A 22,248-nucleotide genomic window follows, 5' to 3' on the forward strand; every position below is an offset into this window, starting at 1 on the left:
AGTAGAGAGGAGTTGAAATTAGAGTCCTACCTCTAAACAGCAAACATAGTTTTAACAAAACCATATAACACTGTCAGTTACACAAAATCATGGGGAACCCACAAATATAAGTAGTAAATTTATTTGGCTAATTTGGAGTGTAAACAGGCATAGGAGGCAAGAGAAGGTATTTGTCTGTTCCTGGGACATTAGCAGTATCCAAGGTTGGAAAGGAAGAAAACTCTATTCTATGAAGGGGTATTTTTTTTTAATGTATGTTTATTTACTTTGAGAGAAAGCACAGATGAGGGAGGGGCAGAAAGAAAGAGGGAGACAGAGAATCTGAAGCAGGCTCCAGGTTCCGAGAGTGCACGCGGCGCAGAGCCCAAGGCGGGGCTCAAACTCACAAACTTTAAGGTCATGACCTGAGCCAAAGTTGGACGCTTAACTGACTGAGCCACCCAGGACCCCCAGTGGGTAGTTTCTTACTGTTTCCTAAAATAAAACTTTACTTCCTGTTATCATATTTTTGCCCCTTTCAAAAGAAGAAATTTCTATTTTATCACAGCAGGAGATGGTCATCCTGGAAATCAAATGGTAGGGTGTCTTTGAAATTGCTTGACAAAATCATATTGAGATAAAAGCACTTTGCTCATTCAGAGACCCAGCAAAATATTTGGGGGCCAAAACTGGTTGACAGACTATTTGCTGATAAGTTTCTATGTCAGAGGAATTCAAGCTTTTGAGAAGTCCCATGCTAGTATTCTTTTGGGTTGCCAGTTTGTTTTTACTCGTAATTGCACATTAAAACTCCACTTTGTTTCACTTAACAGATGACATCTGAGACTGCAGGTGACAAAAGACAGATTATCAGGGGAAGTTATGGAAAGTCCTTCCAAACTATTTTAAGAAAAGAAATATTTTAAGCCAGGAGTAATTAAACCCAGCCGGGCCTAAAGTCAAGGTGCACAGGCTACATAGTGCATATCCCTATAATTAAATGATTTTGTGGTTTAGCCTAGTCTTTCATTCAGAAATGAGTCTATTGTTTGATAGAGCAAAATAGAACAGAAAAATCTTAAATATTAGCAGATAAATTATAGTCTACAATAGATTATTTTCTTAATTATCTGTGTTCTTATAAAATGCAGGATAAAGAATGCCTGTAAATGTCTCAAATCACATACTCATGTCTTATTCTCTGAATAGCTTTTTGGATATTTAATTCTTCATTTTTAGATAAGGGTATATTTATATATAACATATATAAATAAATATATATATAATTACATATATATATGTATGTGTGTGTATACATATATGTGTATATATATATGTATATGTATATGTATATATATATATAAACACTGGCTTAATAGCATAACAAGAATCTTATATGCATAGAAAAAATGCCTAGATGCATTGCAAGTATTTTTTTGTTCATTCTCTGAGACCCAGCTGGAAGGTCACCTTCACAGGAAGGTTTTTCAGCTTTATTAATGCAAAGTCAGTTGCTCCTAAGCGTAAGTCCAAAGCTTAACCGACTGAGCCACCCATGTGCCCCTGTCCTTCCGTTTCAAGATTTTTTTTTTTTTTTTGCCTTTTCTGGGTCCCTAGTATTTCTATATGAATTTTAGGATCAGTTTTGTAATATCTGTAAAGAAGCCACTTGGGATTTTGATAAAGACTGAAGTGAATTTCTAAATCAATTTGGGGGGAGTATTGCCAATGAACATGGGTGTATCCATCATATCTAATTCATGAAAATTACATATCTTTTCACCTATTTACATTGTCTTTTCTTTATTTCACAATGTTTCATACCACAATACACATTTTGCATTTTGTGGAATTTATTTCTAAGTCTTTTTTTTCTTTTGATGCTATAGTAGATGGAACTGTTTTAATTTCATTTCAGATTGTTCATTACAAGTGTATAGAAACAATTCATTTTTGTATGTTGATTTTGTATCCTATAGCTTTGCTGAATTTATTCATTAGTTTTAATAGTTTTTCAGTGAATTCCTTAAAATTTTCTGTATACAAAATCATGTCATCTGTAAATATAGTTTTACCTCTTACTTTCAAATCTATATGCCTTTTATTTCTTTTCTTTCAAGCACTCCCCCACCTCACCATAAAATAGTTCACCTAGAACCTGTAGTACAATGTTATATAGAAGTTTTCAGAGTGGACATCTTCATTTTGTTCTTGATCTTAGGGAAAACATTCAGTTTTTCACCATTAAGTACGATAATATTAACTGGGTTTCTTCACAGATACACTTTTATCAGGTTGAGGAACTTCCCTTCTATTAGTTTTTTAGTTGTATGTGTGTGTTTTTAATTGTGAAAGGGTATTGGATTTTGTGACATGCTTTTTGTGCATCTATTGAGATGCATGTGACTTTTGTCTTTTATTCTATTTGATATATTACATTAATTGATTTTTAAAAACATTTTAAATGTAGAATTTTATTTCTTTATTTTACTTTAATTCCACTCAGCATACAGTACAATATTAGTTTCAGGTGTACAATATAGTGATTCAACACTTCCATACAACACCCAGTGCACCCCTTAATCCCCATCACATATTTAGCCCATCCCCCCGCCCCAGAAATTGCCAGTTTGTTCTCTGTAATTAAGAGTCTGTTCCTTAATTTCTCTCTTTTCTCCCCTTTGGTCATTTATTCTATTTCTTAAATTCCACATATGAGTGAATCACATAGTTTGTCTTTTCTCTGATTGACTTCTTTCACTTAGGATTATGCTCTTTAGCTCCATCCATGTCATTGCAAAGGGCAAAATTTCATTCTTTTTTTATGACTTAATACTATTCCATTATATATATTTTGGCATATATACATGCCACATCTTCTTTATACATTCATCAATCAATGGATAATTGGGCTGCTTTAATATCTTGGCTATTGTAAATAATGCTGCAATAAACACGGGGGTGCATGTATCCCTTTGAATTAGTGTTTTTGTATTCTTTCAGTAAATACCTAGTAGTGCAATTGCTAGAGCATAGAGTAGATCTATTTTTAACTTTGTGAGGAACCTCCATGCTGTTTTCCACAGTGGCTGTACCAGTTTGCATTCCTACCAATAGTGCACAAGGGTTCCCTTTTCTCCACATCCTTGCCAACACCTCTTGTTTCTTGTGTCGTTGATTTTATTTATTTATTTATTTATTTATTTATTTATTTATTTATTTATTTAATGTTTATTTATTTTTTCATGTTTATTTATTTTGGGGAGAGAGGGAGAGATATTAAGCAGAGGAGGGGCAGAGAGAGAAGGGGACAGAGGATTTGAGGCAGGCTCTGTGCTGACTAATAGCAGAGAGACGGATGTGGGGATCAAACTCAAGACCTGCAAGATCATGACCTGAGCTAAAGCCAAACGCTCAACCTACTGAGCCACCCAAGCTCAGTTTTTTATAGTTTGGATACTAACCCTTTATCAGATATGTCATTTGCGAATATCTTCTCCCATTCCATAGGTTGCCTTTTAGTTTTGTTGATGGTTTCTTTTGCTGTGCAGAAACTTTTTATTTTGACATAGTCCCAATAGTTTATTTTTGCTTTTGTTTCCCTTGCTTCAGGAGATATAGCTAGAAAAAGTTGTTATGGCTGATGTCAAAGAGGTTATGGCCTGTGTGTTCTATTCTAGGATTTTTACTGTTTCCTGTCTCACATTTAAATCTTTTATCCATTTTTATTTTATTTTTGTGTATAGTATAAGAAAGTGGTCCAGTTTCATTCTTTTACATGCTGCTGTCCAGTTTTCCCAACAAGATTTGTTGAAGAGACTGTCCTTTTCCCATTGGATATTCTTTCCTGGTTTGTTGAAGATTAATTGGCCATACATTTGTGAGTTTATTTCTGAATTTTCTATTCTTTTCTATTGATCTATGTATTTTTGTACTAGTATCTTACTGTTTTAATCACTACAGTTTTGTAATATAACTTGAAGCTTGGATTTGTGTTGCCTCCAGCTTTGCTTTCCTTTTTCAAGGTTTCTTTGGCTATTTGGAGCCTTTTGTGGTTCCATACAATTTTAGAATTGTTTGTTCTAGTTCTGTGAAAAATGCTGCTGGTATTTTGATAAGGATTGCATTAAATGTGTAGATTGCTTGGGTAGCATAGACATTTTAACAATACTTGTTCTTCCAATCTGTGAGCATAGAATGTCTTTCCATTTCTTTGTATCATCTTCAATTTCTTTCATCAGTGTTTTATAGTTATCAGAGTACAGGACCCTCACCTCTTTGGTTAAGTTTATTCCGAGGTATCTTATTACTTTGGGTGCAATTGTAAACGGGATTGTTTTCTTAATTTCTCTTTCTGCTGCTTCATTATTGCTGTGTAGAAGTGCAACAGATTTCTGTACATTGATTTTGAATTGTGTGGCTTTACTGAATTCATTTATCAGTTCTAGCAGTTTTCTTGGTGGAGTCTTTAGGGTTCTCTCTATATAGTATCATGTCATCTGCAAATAGTGAAAGTTTTACTTCCTTACCAATTTGGATGCCTTTTATTTCTTTCTGTTGTTTGATTGCTGCATCTAGGACTTCCAGTACTATGGTGAATAAAAGTGGTAAGAGTGGACATCCTTGTCTTGTTCCTGACCTTAGAGGGAAGAACTCTGTTTTTCCCCTTTAAGGATGATATTAGCTGCGGTTTTTCATATACAGCCTTTATTATGTTAAGGTATGTTCCTTCTAAACCTACTTTGTTGAAGGTTTTTTTTTTTTTTTTGTAATCATGAATGGATGTTGTACTTTGTGAAATGCTTTTTTCTGCATCTATTGAGATGATCATATGGTTCTTATCCTTGTTCTTATTGATGTGTGGTGTCTTGATTGATATGCAAATACTGAACCATCCTTGCAATCCAGGAATAAATCCTTCTTGATCATGGTGAATGATTTTTTCAATGTATTATTGAATTTGTTTCGCTAGTATTTTGTTGAAGATTTCTGTATCTATGTTCATCAGGGCTATTGGTCTGCAGTTCTCTTTTTTAGTGACGTCTTTATCTGGTTTGGGGTATCAGGGTAATGCTGGCATCATAGAATAAATTTGGAAGTTTTTTTTCCCCTTCTATTTTTTGGAATAGTTTGAGAACAATAGGTATTAACTCTTCTTTACATGTTTGGTGGAATTTTCAGGCACCTGGGTGGTTCAGTTGGTTAAGTGTCTGACTCTTGATTTTGGCTCAGGTCATGATCTCACAGTTTGTGAGTTCTAGCCCCATGTTGGTCTCTGTGCTGACAGTGCAGAGCCTGCTTAGGATTCTCTGTCTCCCTCTCTCTCTGCCCCTTCCTTTCTCTCTCTCAAAAATAAATAAACATTTAAACAAAAAAAATATTTGGCAGAATTCACCTGTGAAACCATCTGGTCCTGGACTTTTGTTTTTGGGGAGTTTTTTGATTACTGTTTTAATTTCTTTGCTGATTATCAGTCTGTTCAAATTTTCTATTTCTTCCTATTTCAGTTTAGGTAGTTTATATGTTTCTAGGAATTTATTCATTTCTTCTAGGGTTGTCCAATTTGTTGGCATATAGTGTTTCATAATATTCTCTTACAATTGTATTTCTGTGGTGTTGGTTGTTATTTTTTCACTTTCTTTTTATTTTATTTATTTGAGTCCTCTCTCTCTCTCCAAAAGAGACTTTTGGAGAGAGAGAGAGTGGGTGAGGAGCAGAGGGAGATAGAGAGAGAGAATATTATGCAGGTTCCATGCCCAGCATAGAGGCTGATGAGGGGCATGGTCTCATAACCTTGGGATCATGGCCTGAGCCAAAATCAAGAGTCAGATGCTTAACTGACTGAGCCACCCAGGCGCCCTGAGTTGTTTCTCTTTTTTTCTTGATAAGTCTGGCTAGAGATATATCAATTTTATTGATTTTGTTTCAAAGAATCAGCTCCTGGTTTCATTGATCTGTTCTATACTTTTTTTGGTTTCTATATCATTTATTTCTGTTCTAATATTTATGTCCTTCCTTTTGCTGGTTTTAGGTTTTGTTTGTTCTCCTTCCTTTAGGTGTAAGATTAGGTTGTTTATTTGAGATTTTTATTGCTTCTTGAGGTAGGCTTTTATTGGTATAAACTTTCCTTTTAGAACCACTTTTGCTGCATTGCATAGATTTTGGATTTTAGTATATGTGCTGCTGAATCAAGCACAAAAGTTTTGGATTTCAAGTTTTCATTTGTTTCTATGCACATTTTTTATTTCTTTTTTAATTTTCTGGTTGGTCCATTCATTGTTTAGTAGCATGTTATTTAACCTTCATGTATTTGTGGTCTTTCTAAAGTTTTTCTTATGGTTGTATTTGAATTTCAAAGGGTTGTGATTAGAAAAGATGCATGGTATGACTGATTATCTTGAATTTGTTAAGGCTTATTTTGTGGGCTAATATGTGATCTATTCTGGAGAATGTTCTATGTATTCTTCAAAAGAATGTGTATTCTGCTGCTTTAGGATGGAATGTTTTAAATATATGTTGAATTCATCTGTTCCGGTGTATAATTCAAAGCCATTGTTTCCTTGCTGATTTATTTTTTGTTTAGGTAATCTCTCTGTTGAAGTAAGTGGGGTGTCAAAGTTTCCTATTATTATTGTATTATTATCAGTTAGTTCCTTTATGTTTGTTGCTTACTACTTTATGTATGTGGGTGCCTCTATGTTGGGTGTATAAATATTTACAATTGTTAAATCTTGTTGGATTGCCCCTGTTATGATTATATTGTGTCTTTGTCTTTTGTTACAGTTTTTGTTTTAAAGTCTCTTTTGTCCAATGTAAGTATTGCTACTCTGGCTTTCTTGTGCCATTTGCATGACAGATATTTCTCCATCCCCTCACTTTTTGAAAAAAAAATTAATGTTTATTTTTGAGAGAGAGAGAGGGAGAGAGAGAGCAAGCAGGGGAGGGACAGAGAGAGGGAGACACAGAATCCGAAGCAGGCTCCAGGCTCTGAGCCGTCAGCACAGAGCCTGATGCTGGACTTGAACCCATGAGCTGTGAGATCATGACCTGAACTGATGTCAGACACTTAACCGACTGAGCCACCCAGGCACCCCATCCATCCCCTCACTTTTAATCTGCACGTGTCTTTAGGTCTAAGAGTCTCCTGTAGGCAGCATATAGATGGGCCTTGTTCTTTTAATCCATTCTGTCATTCTGTGTCTTTGATTGGAGCATTTAGTGCATTCACATTCAAAGTAATTAATGGATAGATATGTATTTGCTGTCATTGTATTATTTGTTCTCTGGTTATTTCTGAAGATTTCCTCTAGTCCTTTATTGTCTTTCTCTCCTTCATGGTTTGCTGCTTTTGTTTAGTGATATATTTGGATTTCTTTCTCATTCTTCACATATATGGTTGCCATTAGGTTTGTATATAACCTCTTCAACATACAGCAGTCTATATTAAGTTGATGATCATTTAGGTTTGAAGCCATTTTTTACTTTCCTACTCCCCACAATTTAGGTATATGTTTTTATATTTTACATCTTTTTATTTTGTGAGTTCCTTGACTTATTTTTTACAGAAATATTCATTTTTACTGTTTTTGTGTTTCCTACCTTTATTCCATCACTTGTGGTCTCTCCTTTCAACTCAAAGAGTCCCCTTTAATATTTCTTACAGGGCTGTTTAGTGGTCATGAATTCCTTTAGTTTTCTTTTTGTTGTTGTTTTCTGGGAAATTATCTCTCCTTCTATTCTGAATGATAGCCTTACTGGACAGAGTATTCTTGGTTGCAGATTCTTCTCATTTAAGCACTTTGAATAATCATGCCACTCCCTTCTGGGTTGGAAAGTTTCTGCTGAGAAATATCCTGCTAGCCTTATTGGTTTTCCCTTGTAAGTTATTAGCTTTTGTCTTGCTGCTTTAAATTTTTTTTTTCTTTATCACTATATTTTGCCAATTTAATTGCAATATGCCTTGGTGTGGTTCTACATTTGCTGATTTTGATCAGAGTTCTTTGTGCCTCCAGGATCTGGATATATGCTTCCTTTCCTAGATTAGGGAAGTTTTCAGCTATTATTCTTCAAATAAATTTCCTGCCCCATTTTCTCTCTTCTTCTTCTTCTGGTTTTCTATAATACAAATGTTATTAGGTTTGATGGAGTCACTGAGATTTAGATTCTCTAAATCTATTCTTGTTTTGCATAATTCCTTTTTCTCTCTTTTGTTCAACTTGATTACTCTCCTTTACTCTGTCTTCTAGTCCATAGTTTGTTTCTCTGCTTCTTCTATCTTGCTATTCATTCTATCAAGCATTTTTTTTTCATTTTGTTTATTGAACACTTTATCTCTGCTATGTTATTCCTTATCTCTGTGTTAAGGGTCTCACTCATGTATTCCATTCTTTTCTTAAGTCCAGTGAGTATCCTTATGATCATTATTTTAAAATTTCTACTATCAGACATGTTACTTATATCTGTTTTGCTTATATCTCTGGCCATGGCTTTGTCCTATTCTTTCATTTGGGATAAATTTCTCTGTCTTCTCATTTTGTCTAAGTCTCTGTGCCTATTTCTCAGTTTTAGGATTTCAGCTACTTCTGTTCTTGAGGGTAATGGCTTTATGAAGAAGTCCTGTAGTGTGCTGCCATTTGATGTCCTCTGTTTTCAAGAGCCTAGTGCTTCCAGGAGTATCTTCAATGTGCGCTGTATATACTCTGCTATTTTGTCCTGGCTGCTTTATCCTTCAGGCAGTTCATCTTCATAAGCTCTTTTCACCTGTTGTAGGCAGTGTTTAGTCCTTGGTCTGAATGTGGCACATTGTAACTATGTATGCCCTGGTCTGCTTGTGAAATGAGACCTGTCACCATTGCTGCTGGAACAAAGGCCTTGCATAACTCATGGGTCAGGAGGCATGGTGTGAGCAGAGGTTTGGGTCAGTCTTCTGGGGGAGGGGGCCTGCTGTGCTGGCATTGAGACAAGCATGACAGGGAGGGGTGGTCCCACTGCAGAATGTGGGGCAGGGCTTAGTGTAAACAGTTAGGTAGTAAATATCTAATACTGCATTGGTTCCCACAGGTGGCCCCATGCTTATGCTGAGGGGCAGAGGAGGGAAATGGCATTGGTCAGTTCCTTTGTTTCTGGAGGGTTCTCTCTGTGAATGCTGTTTCTCTGGGAGGTACTCTAAGATGAACAAATAATCTCCCCAATATGTGCCCAGGTGCTCTTCAGATCACTGTTTCCATGCTGTACATCTGTGGGTTGTTTGCCTGCTTTCTCTTCAAGAGCAGTGCAATGACCTCTGGGTTGTATCCCAGCCATGCCTGCTGACCTTTAAAACTCCAGGCTTGCTGGTTGTAAGAACTCACAAAATTCAGCCCCTCTTGCTTTCCTCGCCAATTGCTATAGTGATTCATTTTCCCCATGAGCCATGACCTACATGCTAGTCTGTCTCTTACCCTTCTCCATGACTGCATCTCTCTCCCTTCTGCAGCAGTCATGATCTGTTTCTCTCCCAAACTCTGTCTCCATACTTCCTACCTTGGATGTGGCCTCTTCTCTACCTGTAGTTGTGTAGTTTGTTCTGCCAGTTTTCAGGCCAATTTCTGGGATATTTAAGATGACTTGATGATTATCTGGTCACATTCATGGGATGAGGTGAGCCTAGGGTCCTCCTACCCCACCACCATCTTCCAACCTACATTAATTGATTGTTGGCTGTTGAGTCAATCTTGCATTTGTGGGCTATTGTCCATTCTCGTACCTGCTCAACTCAGACTTAAAAACACTTGACAATTGTTTTTTCTAGAGTCATAGTTTTGTCATTTTTAATATTTCTCTAAGTCTCAAATTTTATCATTCTTGGTTTAAAAGCAACCTCACTTTTTCCTGAATAGTTGCAAGGGTGATATACTTATGGTTTATGAGGCAAATTTGGCTTGTAAGTATATTTTATTTGGTCTATAGGCTTTTGAAATTTAGGCCAAGAGTGTTCTCTGTAGGCAGACACCACACTCAACATTTCTGTTATCTTCTATTCTGCATTTAAGCCAGGCCCTTAAAAGCTTTGAAGTCTGTGATGCTTGTAATAAACCATCTTGCTTTTGGCATATTTATTTATCTCAATGGAATCATTTCCTGGTCACCCAACTTTAAAATCTTGGAGTCACTGTTGATAACTTTTGTAAAATTTTTTTTTGCCTTTAAAAACATCATTCTATTTAACCACACTGAACTGGGCTTAAAAATAGTTAAGAGGATAAAAAAAAAACCTCCCAAATTAAATATGAATATATTCCCATTGTATAAGATTTAGACAATCACAAAATCCCTAAAGTACAGAAGCCCTAAAAGTCCTCTTTTACTTCTCCCCACCAACCCTTCCTCATCCACAGATAATTATCGTCATTAAAGTGGGGTGTATTCTTCTGGCCCACTTTGTAGACTTTTACACAAAAGCACACACACATATGGGCTCCCAGTTTTTTACATAAGAAGTAGGTTAGACAAATTGTCAACCTATTGACAATAAGTGCCTCTAGATAGGGAAGGGATGGTAAAGGAGAGTGAAGGAGAAGTTTTAAATTTTTAGTCATTACTGCCAATGCTGCATAAGCATGATTTACATACATCTTTATAGAAAGAAAGCCTACGTTAGCAAGACATGAAACTTGGATGCTATAAATGAGAAGAATGGTAGACTGGCTATGTAAAAATATTATACTGAATATCAGTCAGGATTCAACCTGAGAAGCAGAACCAATGGGGAAAATAAATAAATAAAAATATTAGGTAGATAGATGGATAGATAGATAGATAGATGGATAGATAGATAGATAGACAAGCTAGGTAAGCACGTTTGAAATGAGCAAGGCAGGTCTTCAGGAAGGAAATATCACAGGTAGGTTGGAACTGTATCTTCTTTTAGGAGAGGTCTAAGTTCTATTTTCAAGTCTTTTCAACTGATTGAATTAGGCTCCCCCAGATTATTAAGGATAATCTCCCTTAGTAAAGTCAATTGATTATGGGCTTTAATTTCATATGCAAAATACTTTTACAGCAAAACCAAGGCATTTGATTGAATAAGTGGATACTATAGCCTAGCCAAGCTGACACATCAAAAATTAAAAATTTATGTACAGCAAAAGATACTGTGAAGAAAGAAAGACAACAGAGAGGTAAAATGTACTTACAGCATAGATAATAAAATGATTAATATTCAAAATTACTGAGTTCCCTGAAATCAATGAAAAAGTCAATAAACAGCTGATAGAAAAATGGGCAAATATGAATAGGAAACTCATACACAGGGTTGCCTGGGTGGCTCAGTTGGTTAAATGTCCAACTCTTGATTTTGATTCAGATCATGATCTCATGGTTCGTGGGATTGAGCCCTGTTTTGGGCTCCATGCTGATGGCTCAGGGCCTGCTTGGGATTTTCTCTCTCTCTCTCTCTCTCTCTCTCCCCACCTCTCTCTCTGCCCCTCCCCCATTTGTGCTCTTTCTCTCAAAATAAATAAATAAAAATTTTAAAAAAAGGAAAGTCATATGCAAAATATAAGTCTGGTGAAAAATGTAACAAAATGCTCAAACTCATCAAGAAGTAAGAAAATAAAATTTTAAATGATTTAAAATTTTAAAGTTAAAAAGTTGAAAAATTTCCTGATAATTTTGGTCAACATTTGAAAAGATGGATAATATCTCAAGTTGACAAAAATACAGAAGAATAGGCATTCTCATTCATACACACAACTTTTTGGCTGAGAGTGTATATTGATAAAGCCTTTTAAAATAGATACTTAGCAGTATATGAACATTTTAAATGAGCGTAACTTTTACTTGGTGAACTACTGCTATGAATCTATTGTCTCTTACTCTTAATATTGAATCAGTCTTGTGTGACTGAGGCAAACAACTGAATTCCCTGATCCATTTCTTACTCTCTGAGTTCAACTTGCACACTAGTGCTAGATAGATCTTCTTAATTGTCTTTTTTTCTCTAACACATACATACACACTCATTCACACACATACCACATACCACAGCACTGTTTGTAACAGCCTCAAGCTAGAAACACCCCAAATGTCTAATAATATAGCATGGATAAATAACTTATGATACATTCATGTAATGGAATATTTACAATAAAGAAAATGAAAGGACTGTAGATTACAAACATTAACATGGATGACTCTCAAAAATATTCTTGTACAAAAGAAGCAAAAACCAAAGAAAACAAAGTATGATTCCATTTAAACAAAGTTCAAAGCAAAGCAAAATTAAACTACGTTATTTAGAGATGCATAGCTAGGTAGTAAAACCATAAAGAAAAACAAGGAGGTAAATGATTATTCCAGATGTTAGGGTAGTGATTACCCTAGCTGGGGGAAGAAGGGAGTTGTGATTGAGGAGGTGAATTCAAGAGAACTCTAGGATGCTGTTGATCTTAGACTTTTTGACTTTGATGGAGACAACATGTTAAACTTAACACAGATGATTTATGCTTTGTCTCTATTATTGCAACTTAAAAAAATGCCACTAGGGAACTTTCTGCGGTGTTGGCAGTCTCCTATTTCCCTTTTTTCTCCAGCTTTATTGAGATATAATTAATGTGTAACATTGTGTAAGTTTAACGTGTACATTGTGTTGATTCAATGCACTTATAAATTGCAAAATGATCATCACCCTAGTACTGTTGACCCTGAACAGCACAGGTATGAACTGCCTGGGTCCTCTTCTATGTGGATATTTTTCAACACATATATTCCCATAAATGTATTTTCTTTTCCTCATGATTTTCTTAATTTTATTTTCTCTACCTTCCTTTATTGTAAGCATACAGTAAATAATACATATAACATAAAAAACGTGTTAATTGACTGTTATCGGTAAGGTTTCTGGTCAACAGTAGGCTGTTAGCAGTTAAAGTTTGAGGGAATCAAAAGTTATACTTGGATTTTTGACTGTGTGGGCAATTGGGGTTTGTAGGAAGGTGGTCAGCACCCATAACTCCTGCATTGCTTGAGGGTCAACTGTATTAGCTACCACCTACATCTCGTTACATGTGGTGGTTGAACAGATTCTGATTGATAATTTTGTAAATTAAATTTACTTTTCTGTTCGTTGTATTTGACTTAAAAATTGTTGAAAGTAAATTATATTTTAAAAATCTATTTGAATTACTTCCTGCCTACAGGATAAAGGTCAGACTCCTCCATATTCAAATTCCTCCCTATACCTAGACCTCTCAGCCTTTGTCATCTGACACCTACTACTGCCTTCAGTGGAAGCCAAAAAAATCCCAAACAAAACAAAACAAAACAAAAGCCCCAACAGATACTAATTTTACTAAACTGCCTTTACCAAAAAAGAAAAAAAAAGACCTTTCCTCTTGTTCTTTATTTGAGAGCAAATGGGGGAGAATTTTGAATTGCTTACCACACGTTCTTCTAAGATGAATCAGAGCAGAATGAAATGTCTGCTTAGACTTTGGCTATAATGAATATGTGTCTATGACACAATTTTCAGGAAGAACACATTTCTCCCAAGTCATTATCTAGTTAGCATTATGTGTTTAGATTATGAATTTTCTTTTAGTTTAAATATGTTAAAAGATGTGTCAAAGGCAAGTATATGTGATGTTAGATGTTATGTTGTGCCCACCACAACACAGTGAAACATAAGAAATGACAGGAATTGAGCCCAGAGTCTTCATGCACAGACTATCAGTTTCACACTTAGTCACAGTCAACTTCACACGCAGACAACACTGAAAGAACCAGAGCCAAATGTTCCTGGAAAATGGGACTTCTTAGCTTCATAGACATTTGCTACAAATACCTGAGCCCCATGTGCTGGGTGGAGATCTCAGCAAGAAGACTGATGGGCAGCTTCCAGGGGAAAAAATGAGGGAGGGGCAGGATGTGGTGTTGGTGATTCAGAAGTGGCCCCCCTTCTCCACCACCAATCTGAGTCAGCATGCAGCCACATGGCCCCACATGGTGCATGATGGCTCTCGATGAGCTGTCATATCAGGCGCACTCTTCTTGCCTTTATTAAAGCAGCTGGTGATTTTAGAAGCCCAATTTACATATGAGTAGTTTTATTCTGTCTTTCCAAATTAGTCAAGCAACAAATGTTGAAACTTTCTGACCTACATGATATGGTGGCATGAAGTGTTGTTGGGTGTTTTGCTTCATCTGGTTCTTAAAATGGTCCAGTAATATCACCCATCTGGAGGCAGCCTAGCATAGTAGTTGAGACCCTGGGTGCTGGAGCCAAGCTGACTGGGTTCAAATCCCTACTTGCCATCCCTGGACTTCTGATTTTAGAAGTGTGCACATATCATTCTTTGTTGCCCTAGGACATGAATTGTGTGTTCTTACTGTGATTGTTGCATCCTCGGTGCAACAGTGGCAGAGGTTACAGCAAGCTCCAGCATAGCAGCAGTGGTTCTGCTGATGGCAGCATCTGGGTTCCTGGCTGGCAGACTAGGTGGCACTTCTCAGTGCTGGTCATTAACTATCCATGACTTGATTTGGGGCATTGCTTATGACCGCAGAGTCCTCAATCCACCATTCCACCATGCTGGCGATTCTATAAGTTATACAATGATCTTTTTTTTTTTAATTTTAAAATTTATTTTATTTTTTTTAAATGCTTATCCATTTATTCTGAGAGAGTGCGAGAGCGAGCACATGCACAAGTAGGGGAAAGGCAGAGAGAGAAAGAGAATCCCAAGCAAGCTCTGTGATGTCACCATAAAGCCTGAGGCAGAGCTCAAACCCACGAACCTCAAGATCATGACCTGAGCAGAAATCAAGAGCCAGACATTTAACTGACTGAGCCACCCAGGCGCCCCAATAACCTAGGAATTTTTATGGCTCATGGCTTTAATTTATGGTTGGTTGATTTAGCCAACCGTGTCTTTAGTGTTACTTATTTCAGTTTAACATATGGATTGAAAGGGGCACAAATCTTAAGTTTATAGCTTGATTATCACAGAAAGCAAGATACTGTACTAACACTACAAAGGCCTACTTTGTTGCTCCCATTCTCCAAAGGTAATCACTACACAGATATCTCTTGAGGAGAATTAGTTTTGCCTGCCTTTTGAACTTTAAATAAACCAGATTATATAGTATGTACCCTTTAGTTGCTGAATGTTGTATCTTTGAGATGCAACCATGTTGTTACACATAGGAATGGTTTTCTTTGCTGCTGTATAGTATTATTACATTGTGCATATATTAATGTGTATACTTTATTTATCCATTCTATTGCTAATGGACATTTGGGTAGCTTCTAGTTTGATTCTATTAAGAATGATGTACTAAGGATATTCTTGTAATTACCTTTTTCTGCACATATGTATGCATTTCTTTTGGATTTACACCTAGGTGTTGAATTGCTGAATTATAGGGTGGGTGTATGCTTAACGTTACTGGCAACGCAATTCCTAAAGTAGTTTTGCCAATTTGCACTCCTACAGCATTGTATGAGTTTCTTACAGTCTATATCCTAGCACTTGGTATTGTCAACCTTTTAAATGTTAGCCATTCTGGGGTGTGTGTAGAGATATCTTGTTTTGTTTCCAACTTGCATTTTCCTGATAACTAATGATGTTGGGCATCTTTTCATGTTCATTGGCCATTTGGATATTCTCTTTTGTAAAAAACTTATTCATGTCTTTTACCCTTTCTTAAAAGTAATTGAGTCTATGTTTTTCCTATTGATTTATAAGAGATATTTACATGGTCTAGACATATTTCTTTGTGTAATTTATATATGTAAAGTATCTTTTCCCACAATGCATCTTGCCTTTTCATTCTCTTAATGATGTCTTTTGATTAATAGGGGTTTTAAATTGTAGTAAGTCTAAATGATCAATCTTTCCTATTATGTTTAGTGCTTTTTTAAATTAAAAACATTTTTTAATGTTTATTTATTTTGGGAAGAGAGAGAGAGATAGAGTGTGAGTGGGGGAGGGGCAGAGAGAGAGGGAGACACAGAATCCAAAGCAGGCTCCAGGCTCTGAGCTGTCAGCACAGAGTCCAATGCAGGGCTCAAACCCACAAGCCATGAGATCATGATCTGAGCTAAAGTTGGATGCTTAACCAACTGAGCCACCCAGATGCCCCTATGTTTAGTGCTTTTTAAAAAACATACTTTATTTTTATTATTTTATTTTATTTTTTAAGTAATCCCTATACCCAATGTGGGGCTTAAATTTACAACCCCAAGATCAGATTGCATACTCTACTGACTGAGCCAGCAAGGAGCCCAAATAGACTTCACTTTTTATTTAAAACTTTTTAAAATTTTATTATTTTTTAAATATAATTTATTGTCAAGTTAGCGAACATACAGTGTAAACAGTGTACTCTTGGCTTCGGGAGTAGATTCCCATGATTCATTACTTACATACAACACCCAGTGCTCATCCCAACAAGTGCCCTTCTTAATGCCCATCACCCGTTTTCCCTGCTCCCCCTGCCCCCTCACTCCCATCAACCCTCAGTTTGTTCTTTGTATTTAAGAGTCTCTTATGGTTTGCCTTCCTCTGTGTTTGTAACTTTTATTTTCCTTTCCTTCCCCTATGGTCTTCTGTTAAGTTTCTCAAATTCCACATATGAGTGAAAACATATGATATCTGTCTTTCTCTGACTGACTTATTTCACTTGGCATAATAGCCTCCAGTTCCACCCATGTGTTGCAAATGGCAAGATTTCATTCTTTTTCATTGCCAAGCAGTACTCCACACACACACACACACACACACACACACACACACACACACACACACACCACAACTTCTTTATTAGGCTTTATTTTCTAAAAAGCTGTTTTAGGTTTACAGAAAAATCAGTAGAAAGAACAGAGATTCCCATATATTTCATCCCCCTCCCCAGTTTCCCCTATTATTAACATCCTGCATTGGTGTGGTACATTTGTTAAAACTGACGAACCAATATTAATACATTACTACTAACTAAAGTCCTAGTTTACATAAAGGTTCATCTTTGTGAAAAAGTGTGAACACTTTGTGAAGTGTTGGACACTATTTTTTTCATTTTGACAAATGCATAATGTTATTTATCCATCATTACAGTATCCTTTAGAATAGTTTTACTTCCCTTATATTTTCCTGTGCTCCACTTCTTCATCTCTCTCCATCTCCTGGAAACTGCTAATCTTTTTACTGTCTCCATAGTTGTACCTTTTCGAGAATGTCATATAGGTGGAATCATATGGTGTATAGCCTTTTCAGACTTATTTCTTTCACTCAGTAATATGAGTTTAAGGTTCTTCCAAGTCTTTTAATGGCTTGATAGTTCATTTCTTTTTAGCACTCAATAACATTTCATTGACTGGGTGTACCATGGTTTATCTAACCATTCATCCTACTGAAAGACACCTTGGTGGCTTCCAAGATTTGGCAATTATGAACAAAGTTGGTATGAACATCTGTGGACAGGTTTTTGTGTAGGCATAAGTTTTCTGTTCTTTTGGGTGAAAACCAAGAAGGGGCACCTGTGTGGCTCACTTGGTCATGATCTCACAGTTCATGAGTTTGAGCCCCGCATTGGGCTTGCTGCTGTCAGCATAGAGCCAGCTTTGGATCCTCTGTTCCCCTCTCTCTGCCCCTGCCCCATTTACTCTCTCTCTCTCTCTCAAAAATAAATAAACATTAAAAAACCCCAAGGAGTATATTGCTGGATCATATGATAAGAATATGCTTAGTCTTGTATGAAACCACCAGATTGTTTGCCAAAGTGGCTGTTCTATTTTGCATTCCCACCAGCAATGAATGAAACCTCCTGTTGCTCCATATCTTTGCCAACAGTTGGTATTATTCATATTCTGGATTTTTACTATTTTAATTGTTCTGTGGTGGTAGCTCATTGCTATTTTAATTTGCATTTTCCTGATGACATGTGTTGTGGAGAATCTTTTCATATATTCATTTTTCAGCTGTCTATATTCTTTGGTAGAGTGTCTGTTAGAGTTCTTGGCCCATTTTTAAGCTAGGTTGTTTGTTTTCTTATTGTTGACTTTTAGGGTTTTTTTTTTTTTTTGGTATATTTTGGATAACAGTTCTTCAAAAAAATTTTAAGTTTGTTTATTTTGAGAGAGAGAGAGACAGCGAACGAGTGCAAGTGGGGGAGTGGCAGGGAGAGAGGGAGAGAGAGAATCCCAAGTAGGCTCCACGCTGTCAGTGCATAGCCCGATGCAGGGCTCAAACCCATGAACTGTGAGATCATGACCTGAGCTGAAGTCAAGAGTCAGACCTTTAAACAACTGAGCCACCCAGGTGCCCCAATAGTTCTTTATCAGACATGTCCTTTGCAAATATTTTCTCTCAGCACATGGCTAGTCTTCTCATTCTCTTGACATTGTCTCTCATAGAGCAGAAGTTTTAAATTTTAATGAAGTCCACATTATCCATTATTTCTTTCATGGATAATGACTCTAGAAAGCCACTGACATACCCAAGGTCATCTAGGTTTTCTCCTATGTCATCTTCTAGGAATTTTATAATTTTTGTTTTATATTTAGCTGTCTGATTCATTTTCAGTTGATTTTTGTGAAGGATATAAGGTCTGTGTCAAGATTTGCTTTTTTTACATATGGATGTCCAGTTGTTCCAACACCATTTGTTGAAGAGACTGTCTTTTCTCTATTGTATTGCCTTTGCTCCTTTGTCAAAGATCAGTTAACTACATTTATGGGGTTTTTTTCTGGGCTCTCTATTCTATTCCACTGACATTTCTTTTTTCATCAATACCACTCTGTCCAGATTACTAAGTCATGTTTTTTTGGATGCCTAGACATCCCCAGTGTGGAAAGTCAAACTCATTACATAGAGGATGGAATTACAATCCAGTATCTATTTGGACTCATTGTTTGTAGAACCATAGCTACTTTATTTGTGACCAACTTCAAATTTATTAGTCTGTCTCTTTCAGTGGCAAGTGACAGAAACCCAACTCAAACTTAAACTAAGGAAGAAATGTTTTGGCTTATGGGAACTAGGAAGAAATGAGTGGAACTGGCATCATATATATTCCAAATATCCATCTATCTCTGCCTACCTTCTCATTTAGAGGATTTTCAATAATAAGAAAAATTAAAAACCAAAAAACCTACTTCCTACTGGCTAAAGAACAATTTCTTCATTTCCTTCAAGTGTTTGTTCAAATCTCACTTCCTCAGTGAGACTGGCCAACCTTCACTTTATTCAACACCAACACCTGTCTCCAGATCCTTTTTTACCATGCTCTACTTTTACATTTTATCCACTTACTACTTCTTAACATACTATAGAATTTTCTTATTTATGGTTTTGGTTTATTATCTCTCTTGGCTAGAATGTGAGTTCTAAAAGGGCAAGGCTCTTATGTACTTTGTTCACTGAGATATCCCAAGCACCTAGAACAGGACACTAGAGCATCCCACTTGGTAGGTGCTCAACAAATATTGCTGAGTGAAGGAAACGGAATTTATTATTTCATATAAGATGAAGTCCTGAGTTGGGTGTTTGCAGGATTGTTGGTTCTATGGCTCAAAGACATAATTGAGACCAGGTTCTCTTCATCTTCCCTGTCTGCCTTCTCTAGAATGCCAGCTTGGTCTGTTGGGGTAGCTTTCTTCATGGTTGCAAGACGGCTATTGCAGTTCCAGGCATCCCATGTCGACAAGACACATTGGCTGCTGCAGAAGGATGGTTGCTGTTTCTCATTTATCTCTTTTTCTTTCTCTAATCAATGTAGAATCACCTATTGTTTTTTTACAAAACCACACTTGCATATATAACAATAGAAATTAAAATAAATTCATATAATTGGATTATATATATATTATATATTATATACATGCATATAATTGGATTATAAATGCATATAATTGTATATATAATTGCATTAGTTTCTAAGATAACCCTTACAGACAAGAAAACAGTCTTAATATAATTACTCAATTGCAACAATGTTAATTTTGGAAGAATTTTATTAATGTAAATTTATGAAATGTTAAGGTATTTCTGGGTGTAGTTAAGTATAATAATTTGGACATTGCTTTTGAAAAGTTTGATAGCTGGAAAAAAATTTTAACTCTATATTAATTATTTATTTTAATAAAATTCTTAGGAAAAAAAATGAGGAAATCTGCCATGAGGATGACTAAAGGAAATGGGTTCTTGACTATATTAAAGTAAAATAAAGTATTTTTAAAACTGTGACAATGTATTTAAAAAATATAAAATTTCCATAAAGCATAATATAGCCAAAAGCACATGCGGAGACAACTAACAGTTTTTTGGGGAGTTTGATCAATCGAATGCATATTTTATTTAACTTAGGTCAAATGAATTAAGAAAATCTTCTTTTGCTAAAATAAAAAAAATGAGATAGTGGTAAGGGATCTGTCGAGCCTCATTTAACATTAATGGCTTTGAAAAAATAAAGAATAGTTAACGTGAAAATGTTAATTTAAAAAATGGACTGTCTCGGTTGCAATACTGCTCAACATATGTGAAAGGCTCATGCCTATAAAATCTGGAGAGAAAATAACTACAAATCACCCTGTTAATCCATTGGGCATTTCTAGCTGAATTAAGTTTGTCCTTGTTAAAGAAATTATCTTCGTTTTTCCCCCCTCAGGAATGCATGTAAAACAGTTCCTGTCTCGATGTATGCCTAAGGCAAAAAGTTCAGTGCTCAATTACCTGCTCTCTGAAGTCTCATATTTTGCAATGAGCAAGTAAAATAGAATTTAAATCAGAAGTCTTGACCCATGCTCTTCTTTTTCCCTTCACAGCCCTACAAGCTATTTGGCATATGAAGGTCCTGACCTGAGAAAACCATCTTGGATAACCACGCGAGGAGAGGGAAAAATGCAACACCTAGGAGATTTCAGTAAACAGTAGAATCATGCCAACCTAATCTGTGTTAAAATGCTTGGAATGTGGGAGCCGCCGAGGATGCCTGTTGTCTGTGTGTCTGACTGAATCCTTTCTTTTCTCAGAGTAGCAAAGCCAAGCCTGGGAACCAGGCCAAATGCCTGCCACTTACCTTAAATTGATCAGCCACTTTGAGATTAAAACCCCTGAAAGCTGCCACACCGTGAAAACAAGGCCTCCTTCACATTAAAGGCAAATTGCGACTTTGGGTTTGCTGTGATCTTTTTTCCATTTTATCCAGTTTTTCACTGTGCACACTTTTTTTTTTTCCTTTCCACTTATGCTCCAGTGTAGAAGCCAATAGTTACAGCATCTTGGCCAGGCATTCATTAAGGTTTATAAGAACAAAATTTATGGTTATTTAGGAGCTGGCACAAAGACAGACTGTTGCTGGAAAAAGAAAAAGAAATACAGGTGGGAAATATAAGTCTCAACAAAGGCTCATACTATATAGTAGTGTGCTGGGCTCTCAGCAGTGGTCTGGGAGGAAAATTATATTGTATTTAAAACCAGCCATTCCTCTACTCTGAGTCCTCCCCATTTTATGGTTCTGTAGAATTAAAACAAATATACCGGTCATTCCCAGAGATTTTTCTGTCTTGTGTAAGTGCTACCATTTATACGAGTGGGCAGCCATAGAGATGAATAGATGTGTGTCAGTCTGGGTGATAATCTGTCAGCTTGGCTAATGGAGCACATTTAAAAAATATATAATATGGATTAGAATAAGGGCTCTGTCATGAATAGACGAGTCATGTTATCCTTCTCAGTAGACCTTACATAATGGCAGGGCCTGTGTTCCCAAAAATGTAGGGTGTGGGCAAAACACACCCATAATCTTTGAATTCAGGTAATAACGTGGAATTCTGGCATAGGCTGGAAGTCCATATTCTCCCTCAGGAAATATTGTTAATGATTCTTTTTTTTTGTTTTTAATACTCTGATTTCCTGAAGTAGTAGAATAAGAAGGCTCCTTGTCCTGTAATTTGCAATATTTATGAAGTAGGCATTTTAAGCATACATTTTAATTTCTACTCATTGTTGTCCAAGAAGTACATGGGAGTACTAGCATGTATTGAAAAAACATATAGCCTTAGTGTTTCATGATGCAAATTGTTCCCAAATTTCCACTTGTTTTAGCTGTGCCAGTAACTTGCTATCTGATTTAGGGAAAGTTTATGTAAGTGTCCAGCCATCTCCTACTATTCAATGGGAATATTACTGCTACGACTACTACTACTACCATATTATACCAGCTACACTGTGATAAAGTATTTGCTTCCACTTCTATGACCTTGCACACACTAGAATGTTTCCCTTTTCCTCT

This window comes from Lynx canadensis, chromosome A2 (genome assembly GCF_007474595.2).
Source record: "Lynx canadensis isolate LIC74 chromosome A2, mLynCan4.pri.v2, whole genome shotgun sequence".
NCBI classification, from domain to species: Eukaryota; Metazoa; Chordata; class Mammalia; order Carnivora; family Felidae; genus Lynx; species Lynx canadensis.